This window comes from Humulus lupulus, chromosome 7, assembly GCF_963169125.1.
Source record: "Humulus lupulus chromosome 7, drHumLupu1.1, whole genome shotgun sequence".
NCBI classification, from domain to species: domain Eukaryota; kingdom Viridiplantae; phylum Streptophyta; class Magnoliopsida; order Rosales; family Cannabaceae; genus Humulus; species Humulus lupulus.
The window spans coordinates 119828198-119837001 of NC_084799.1; the positions used below are offsets into that span (position 1 = coordinate 119828198).

At 32.4% G+C, this 8804-nt stretch overlaps 2 long non-coding RNA genes across 2 annotated transcripts; both read left to right on the forward strand.

Annotated features, from left to right (window-relative positions):
* The first annotated feature begins 271 nt into the window (after positions 1-271).
* LOC133789874 (uncharacterized) lies at positions 272-3650 on the forward strand. The gene is made up of 5 exons (XR_009873757.1): positions 272-359; positions 1220-1490; positions 1891-2751; positions 2868-3020; positions 3512-3650. It is a non-coding gene; the product is annotated as an uncharacterized LOC133789874 (long non-coding RNA).
* Positions 3651-6955: 3305 nt separating this feature from the next.
* On the forward strand, positions 6956-7575 carry LOC133789875 (uncharacterized). Its single transcript, XR_009873758.1, has 2 exons — positions 6956-7021; positions 7345-7575. It is a non-coding gene; the product is annotated as an uncharacterized LOC133789875 (long non-coding RNA).
* Positions 7576-8804: the final 1229 nt, after the last annotated feature.

The window sequence follows — 8804 nt, forward strand, 5'->3', positions numbered from 1 at the left end:
CTCATCACTAAATAAATTTAAATCCATATATGGATATTACATGCAGCTACTCAGCTGGAGTTTTGGAGTTCTGATAACTTTTTGGAGGTGGGTTTTTGAGTTTTGTTGAAGGGTTTTTCTTATAGTTATTTTCCTACTTTCATTAATACAACTTTCTTTGTTCTTGCTAGAAATTTTTCTGTGGTGGGCGATTCATTTTTGGCCCCGATGCAGCGTCCGTGCTTCTACCTATATTTCTTATAGCTGGGCCTGCAATTGCGTTTTGTGTAAAGTTTTTTTATGAAATAGATCACATGAGGTACTATTATAAAAGTAACTGGAATCTCGTATTGGTCGTTGGCGCAATTCTTACTCTTTTGGTAAGTATTTTATTTCTTCTTTCTAGCATTGATATCTTCTAAGAGGAAAGATTTATGGGCAAGTATAATGTTTTTTTTAATATATTTCTTTACAATCACACTCTACATCTTGTGATTATACTTTGCCACTATGGCAATCTTTTTCCTAGGCTATTTTCTAATTTCTTTTACCATGTGAAAAATTCTTTCAGTTATTTGTTCCACAATTCTTCTCACGTATAACTGAGTTAAAAAAATCCTTTGATCAACTTTATAGAAAGTATCACTATAAATTTGAAATCTGTTAGCTATAGTATAGAAAAATTACTTTCTATAATTAATAGTATAGTAATGTAATTTGTAATATAAATTAAATGTTTTCTATTAAAAAATATTATCACTTTAAGCATATTTATTTTGGCACAATAGGTCCAGTTTCGATCTTGAACTAACTCACTCTACTTAATAGGCCGAAGTCTATTTGGTAAATTTTTTTAATAGCCAGTAGCATCTTAAGTTTACATGGACAAATAATAGTCTACAATAGGACTTAATTGCTAGGATCTTAAGTTTACCTTTTTCGGAGTTGTAGGTGTATATTGGATTGGAGTACTAGGAATTTTTAAAAGCGTTATGACATAGGTAAGGCAAGTTTAGCTTTTGAAAATTGACTCAATGATTAGAGTGGCCAGTGTAATTTCCTCTTAATTATGATTCATTTTCTTCTGAATGTAATAAACTTGGGATAAGTTTCTGTAATAAGTTGCTTTATGTGTGTCTTTTTCTTAGAATGAACCTAATTGTGAGAGAGTACATGGAGCTCTTTGTGTTTGTTTATATTGTTTACTTTGACATAATCTAACAAATGGAAAAATCTGCAGGACTTGACATTTCTCTTCCTAACATCTAGTAGAGATCCGGGTATTGTTCCTAGAAATACAAGGCATCTTGAACCAGATGAAGCTGATGTTCCTACACTGTCAACGGATAAAACTTTAGAGTAAGCATACTTGAGTCATGGAGGACCCAAGAACCCTTTCTAGTTATCATTCCAAAGCTAATAAGGAATTTATTGGAACGTTAATATGTGCCATAGAAATTTTGCGATCAAGCTTGGTGATTGGGTAAATATTATCACTGGTCAAAATGGAAGTAAGGCTTTCTCTCTGTTTATCTTGTTATTAACATTTGAAGTAGTTTTTGAGTCTTACATGACAACTGAGTATAGGTTAGTATTCTCCTATGCGTACTATTTCCCTTATTTTGAAATGTATAAAAATAATCCAAATAAAGATATTCATCAAATAATCAAAAGTTATTGTTCTCTTTAAAAAAAATGTCATGTTTACAGAGGATAATTGTTGATCTTATGGCTGTAGCAGAGTGATTTCTTTTGCATTTTCAATTCTTTAAGATGACTCTGCACTCATCAACCAGACTTCTAGAATAGTAACCTTGTATGCAAATGGAATCTCATATGTTGTTTCTTGTAACTCAATTTTTCCAGAATTTACTCTTACCCGGCTAACATTAAATTATTTTACTTTTAAAGACGGTCACATTACAGGTACTAAAGAAGGCTGGTCGGCAATCAGAACGTTTGGTGAGCCATACAGATTGCAAATTTGAGAAACCAATGGAGCATGAGTGTGTGCATTTCCATGAGATTACAGAAGCTGTTGGGACTGAAGAGGCAAAAGAAGATGCTATGTATGATAAAGAACTAAAGGAGGCCATTAGAGGAGTACAGGATGCTGTGACTGCTATAAACTAGCATTTGGAAGAGGTCAGATATGAAATTGTGGCCCTTGAATATGAATGAGTTAATTTCATATTTTGATTGCTTAAGGAGATAGTCTCATAGTTGCCAAACCAGCCCTGCAAAAATGTAACAGCTAGAAAAATGTATAATTTGCTAATAACTATAAAGATGGTATTATTTTTGTGACGGTTTTGCCGTTCCCTATCCCATATTTGCTGTTTTACATGGTTCTCTGTAGCTCCCACTGTAAACAGCCCAAATTTCCGTTCAATTGATTTAGTCTTTTAACAAGCACCATTCTGAAGAGTAGTTGGACATGAGCTTGTGCTTAGATGAGTTTTTGTTGACCCTCTAGTGTCATCTGTGGTCTTTAAGCATTCCTCTATGAATTGTATATTTGATCAATTTCCCACTTTAAAACTCAGTGCCCTTTTTCACTTTGATAAGTTTGACTCTTTTATTTTTATTTTTATGGATGACTTTGAATATCTTCTAAGTAACTAGTAAGTATATTTTGAATATCTTCGAATGAGTAAAGGAGTATGGTTTGTGAGAAACTAGATGTGCTTAGATAATACTATTCCCACCATGTTTGGAGTGCTGGAGTAATTCTTTACATTCTGTTAAGTGGAGTGCCTCCATTTTGGGCTGGTAGGATTTTTAAAGATGCTTCTTGTTAGTCATTGTTGTATTTAGTATCTGTGTTTCTATTTGTGTCTCTGTATGTGTATTTTGTGACCTTTTTTCTTTCCCCTTGGTTTCAATAGAGAGCGAGCAAGGGATATATGAAGAAGTATTACATGGTGACCTAGACTTTTCAACAGACCCATGGCCTAGTATTTCTGAAGGTGCCAAAGATTTAGTAAGGAAAATGCTTATTCGAGATCCCAAAAGGCGGATATCTGCACATGATGTTTTGTGTGAGTTTCTGTCACTGGTTTGCTTTCATAATTACAATTTTTGTGTTTGACCTGTGTTGCTACTGAAATTAAAGGGTTTCAATTATTGTTGAGCAAAGCTTTTTGGAAAAGCATCTGTTATTCATTTCAGCTGCTTTATAAATAATTAGTAAGCTATTAGCTAGTTTAGGATTATAATAATAATTTCTGCTTGATTAATTTCATATCTGACAGGTTACAACTAAGTTCCTATGTGTATATTGTAGAAGAATTTAGGAGTCTAATAGTTTATGAGTTATGTGATGTGAACATTGTAAAATATATTAAGGGAAACTAAATATATAAATAACCACCCTGGTTACCAGTTTTAGATGAGCTGTAACAAATTTTTTTAACTTTTGATTAGGAGGTTAGGCTTCTTAGTGTGACGCAGGACGCTTTGGTTAGAACAGTTATCATTGTCTTGTCTATATTGATGCTCATCTACTGAAACAAGGCTCTACTCTTTATAGGTTTGGAAGTATTTTTGCTTCATATGTTCAGAGTGGACTGCAGGAATTAATGTATTAGCAGGATTTTTGATGTGTGGAAAAGGTAGAAAGAAGTTCATGAAAAACTTGGTAATGTACGGATGTAAGTAGGGGATGGAGTAACATTTCTGGACATACGAGTCTGGAGATTTTTTTTTTAAAATAGAGTTCAGCAGCTAGACTATGTGAGGAAAGTGGTGATTTAAAAAAAATAATTGGTTAGTATCAAGGATGAAAAAATCGATATTATCGGCGATATTTCTGTCGAAATATCTGAATTTTCCAAGGTACTGATATTTTTCTGAGTGTGAAACTTTATCTGTCAAAATATAGTTTATCTATGGACACCAATATTTTCAACCTTATGATTCCCTGTCATAATACTACCGGGACTATTCTACAGGAATGCTGCTTTTTGTTGTCTTACTCATAACTACAAAAGGCGCATGAGTAAAAATCTCTTCATCTACTGGTTTGAGGGTATCATTGCAAGCTTTGAAAGGTAGTTCTTTGTGTCAGGTCAAACATAGTAAATAGTTATCCCTTTGCTGAATGTATTTGAACTATTATTCTTCTGATGTGATTCTTTACTGTGTTGATAATTTTGTGCACAAGTGACTTCATACTTTATATAGTCAAATTTGTCTATAAAATTATAAATCATTGTGATTTCTCTCTAATGTTGTTCTCTCTACATATTTTCTATCTGTTGTTCTATTTCTCTCTATGGATTCATCTCTTGTTATCTATCCTATTTTCTCCTTTGGTCCTATATCACCCTTAGTTTGTTCCTTTCTGTTTATGTGTTTGCTATGCTAATTTTCTATTAGAATTTCATAACTATGCAACTATTTTTCAGATGCCTTTCATATTAAAATGCATAATCAGCTTATATTGTTTTAGTTGTGTTTCGATGTAGGCTTGTATAGGAAAATACTTCCTATACTAATGTTTTTGTACGTTCCTTGCTTAAAATAATAAAATAAAAATGATAACAGGATGCTGGTTTTTAAACATTCTATTTGCATGTTTGTTAGGGTATATAGCTTCTTTGATGACATGAGTTTTTTTAAAATGCATCTTCTACATGCTTGTTTATGGATGCTTTAAATAGAAAATGATTGTTCACTTAAAAAATTGAAATGTGTTGCAGAATTATGAATGATGCAAGTATGGGGCACAATTATGATGGTTTGTTGTGGACTCTTAGGTATTAAATAGTTTGTTTCTTTTCAAATTCTCTCCATCTCCACCTTTCTTTTGTGAGCTCATATGTTTCTATATTTTTACATCTAAAGGAGTTTGCAAGAACTCTCTTTTGTGTTACTGCTACCAGATTCAGAGGTTGCAATTTCATCTAGTTCTTCCTCTTTAAATGAGGTACACATTTGGATTTTTTGCCTTTTTGTATTTTGTTGTTGCTGTTAAAATTTGCTTGTCCTTAAAATGTTGAAACTTAAATTTTTTTAGAATGATTTTGTTCAGTTTTGTATTATTTTGAAATACATGAGAACACATTTGAATGGTTCATAGATGTCAACTTTATTTTTGATGTACATGCTTATGACTCCAGGTTATATGATATTAGTATTCTTCTATTAGATGTATGAAAACTTGTTAGCTTCCATCACATAAGCTAGTAGCGACACCAATCAAAGTGCAAGATTATTGTCTGAGATGGAAATTTCACCACCAAATACTGAGTTCCTGGTAACAAAAGCTGTCTTTGAGTTGGTATCAACTGAAACATATAAGTGTAAAGATTTAATTACAATGGTAATTAAGTAAGTAACATTCTGAGTGCATAATCAATTGTTGATTTTATGTCTATTACTTTTTAGCTTTTTCATGTAGCTCTTTCTTCTTCTTTTTTATTATTATTATTCATCTCTATCTACCCTCAATTAACTAGCTTGCTTAGTTTAATAATCAAAAGTAAACAAAGGCTAGTTGTTTTTTTTCTTATTTACTATTTTTATCATTTAATTTTCTTGTATCTTTTTTCTTCTTATTTACTATTTTGTTTTAGCAAGGATATATAATGGAATTTGGATTGGAAAATCTGCAGGGATCATGACGAGGCGACCTTTGGTCTTGCAGCTTGACAAGACAAACGAGGGAGCTCAGAAATACGCCGAGTTTCTTCACCTTTGCAAGAGGAGATTCACAGATTTTGGTATGTGGTGTATAACTTAAAAATAAATTTGATCAATAATAAAAGAGTTCTGTGCTTTTCTATGTGAATGCAAGGATGTGTTGGATGAGGCAACTACAATGAAGTTTTTAAAGAGGTAACTATCTACAGGATCCTATGTAAGTTAATCACATTTTTCATTCCAGTATGAAAGCAATATCTAATTCTTTTCTGTTTTAGTTTACAGGATCTTAATATTAAGTTGTAAAGGATAGTCTGGCAGTGTGGGGATTTTTATAGTATTATTTTATATAGTTGTTCGATCTCACTAGATTAGCATGATTAGTGATATTGATTTTTATAGTTAGAAATGGCAGTACTTTCTGATTAGCATGATTAGTGATACTGTAGTGTACTGTGCATGATTAGCATGCTATGAGACTGTATTATATTTTATGTACTTGTATAAATGTATATATTTCCATGCTTAAGACGACCATGTTACTTAATGAAATTCTTTGATGATATTTCTTATGAAGAGTCTAAACATGTGCTCTAACTATCTTTGATAGACAATGCTCTGTTGAGGTTAGGTTTCTTCATTCATGTTTTGTCTAGTGCAACTTAAGTAGTTTATTCATTTTAGGCTTGTTGTTCAGAAACTTTAACCCAAGGATCCTGCACTAGCAATTAAAATCATTGAAGAGAAACCATTCGTTTGAGTAGATTTTATTTACACTTTAATTGTAAACATATTTAATTTATTAAGTATGTTTGACAGTGGTTATTGTAATCCTAGTGATGACTAAGTAATTTTTTTTTGTCGATAATGGATACTTGTGACAGACTTTGAATTCTTTAGTTTGGACTATTAGGAACTGGTGTAGTGCTATGAATGTATGGCTTGCCCTTATTGTTGAGACAAGAAATGCTTTCAGGGCTTTATACAGGGCATTCTAACATCATCTGAATAGGTGGGCTTTTTATTTCCCTTGTGCACACTATAAATGATTAATGGAAAGATTGTAGTACTTCTATTACTACAAATTTTATCTATTAAGTGGTAGCTGCTAGATCTGTTATGGTTTTCTATGAATCTGTTAGTCTTACTCTAATTTTTAGCTCATTATAAGTGATGTATTCTCTTTTTCTATTTAACACTTCAATATATTTCAATAAAGTTCAGTTCATTCATTCTCTATCCTCTCTGATTTTCTCATTCACTTTCATTTCTGAATTTAACTGTTTCTTTTGTGGGAAATTCATATGCTTAGATTTTTCTTTCTTAATAGGCTGATATGACCATGTTAGAAGACGAACTACCAACAAAAAGATGACTTTCATCAGCCCTTGTCAAGGTATAAAGAAGAAAGTCTTCTGTTGTGCTTTAGAATTATGCTGCTGAATGTTTCTTTCATTTTCATTAAGTTTTAGGTATTGATAGAGTACTCTGTTTGGCAGTGGAATTTTCTCTTCGTTCATCTCTTAGCTTATTGTTTTAAGTTGCATGTTTTGTTGCTTCAGTCGTTTTGCATGGTAGTACATCTTGCTATACCCTCCTGTTTCATCAAGTTTTGGAGTTATTACAAATTTAATTTAAACTTTATATGCTTACAGGTGGAAACTAGCTTAAGTCTTATGTTTTTAATAATAAAAGGACTTTTTTTTTTACAATGTGCAGGTATATTGAGATGATTTCTTTGGAGCAATTCTTGACAACATTTGTAGTTGAGGCCTTTAGAATGGAAGAATGTATTTCACTAATTTTTGTATACATTTCTTGTTTTGTATTTAGTGATAAAGGAATCTGAATTGGGCATAAATTATGTTGTAATATGATTTCTTAAGCCTAGACTAGTAGACTAAATATTGTAATTACATTTGAGTAATTAATAAAAATCTATTTATGTTACCTTATTTAGCTTCAACTTTCATATTTGTTTTCCTTGTTTTGTGTAAGTAAAAAAAGATTATGTTTCTCTAAGCTAATATAACACATGTGTTATACTAAAGTGTAGTATAACACAAAAAATGTGTTATACTAAAGTGTAGTATAACACAAAAAAAGTGTTATACTAAAGTGTAGTATAACACAAAAAAAAGTGTTATATAATCGACTATAAATAACATAATTCAACACTTATCTATATATTAAAATAACACAGAAATTGTGTTATCGTTGACAGTACAATAACACACTTGTATAACACTGATAAAGTGTTATGTAAAGTACCCTGACCTACGATAACATAGTCGGTCTTAACACATCAGAAAGTGTTATCATATGTTTTGATAACACATTTTCGGTGTTATTAAAAGCCTTTTTTCTTGTAGTGATCTCCTCCTGGTGAGCATCTTGTGGATCTTCTGCATCAGGTTGGTCTCCAACCTCCACCTAAGGTTCGTTAACGGGATCTATGGGATCCTGAGTGGTGGAATCCCTAGGAGTCGTCTTCATTGTCTGACTTGAGTTTGGAGGCATCGTAAAATTGATGAAAGTGTGTTTCTTGATTTCGTACTCTCAATGAAAGCACCAAAATGTTGACATGTGAAATTGGTCAACGGTCGTATGTACAATATACGACACATTTTGAATGAAATAAATATAATAAACGATCGAGTAAAAATATCTTAAATACACACACAAAAATTTTATAGTGGTTCCGCCCTGTTCTAATGAACAGTAATAACCTAATCCACTTAGATTTTAGTATTGAATCACTCGATAGACAATTATACTGATGAGCAAAAGTATTCACTCATTTATAATTTGCCCAAAGTTTCTCCCCAAATATTCCCCAAATCTCCTTCAATGAAGCCCTGGGTCATTTACAGATAGTACCCAGGGGCTGTTACATGATCAGTAGTACTGGGATCGTGGTTTGGTACACGATTATTAGGTAATGGAGATACGTGTCCACCTCCCCATGATTATGAGATCGTGGGTCTTCTCATTTTTTTCTCTGGATCGTGGTAGACAATGCACGATTGAAACCTCAAGGAAAATTCTAAGTCTATATTGGTCTATGAGACTTAGGTGCTAGGCTCGACGACCATTTAGAGCTTGGGTGCTAGGCCCATTGGTCCTCTGGGTGCTAGGTCTATGATCTTTTGGGTGCTAGGCATGTTGATCTTCTAGGT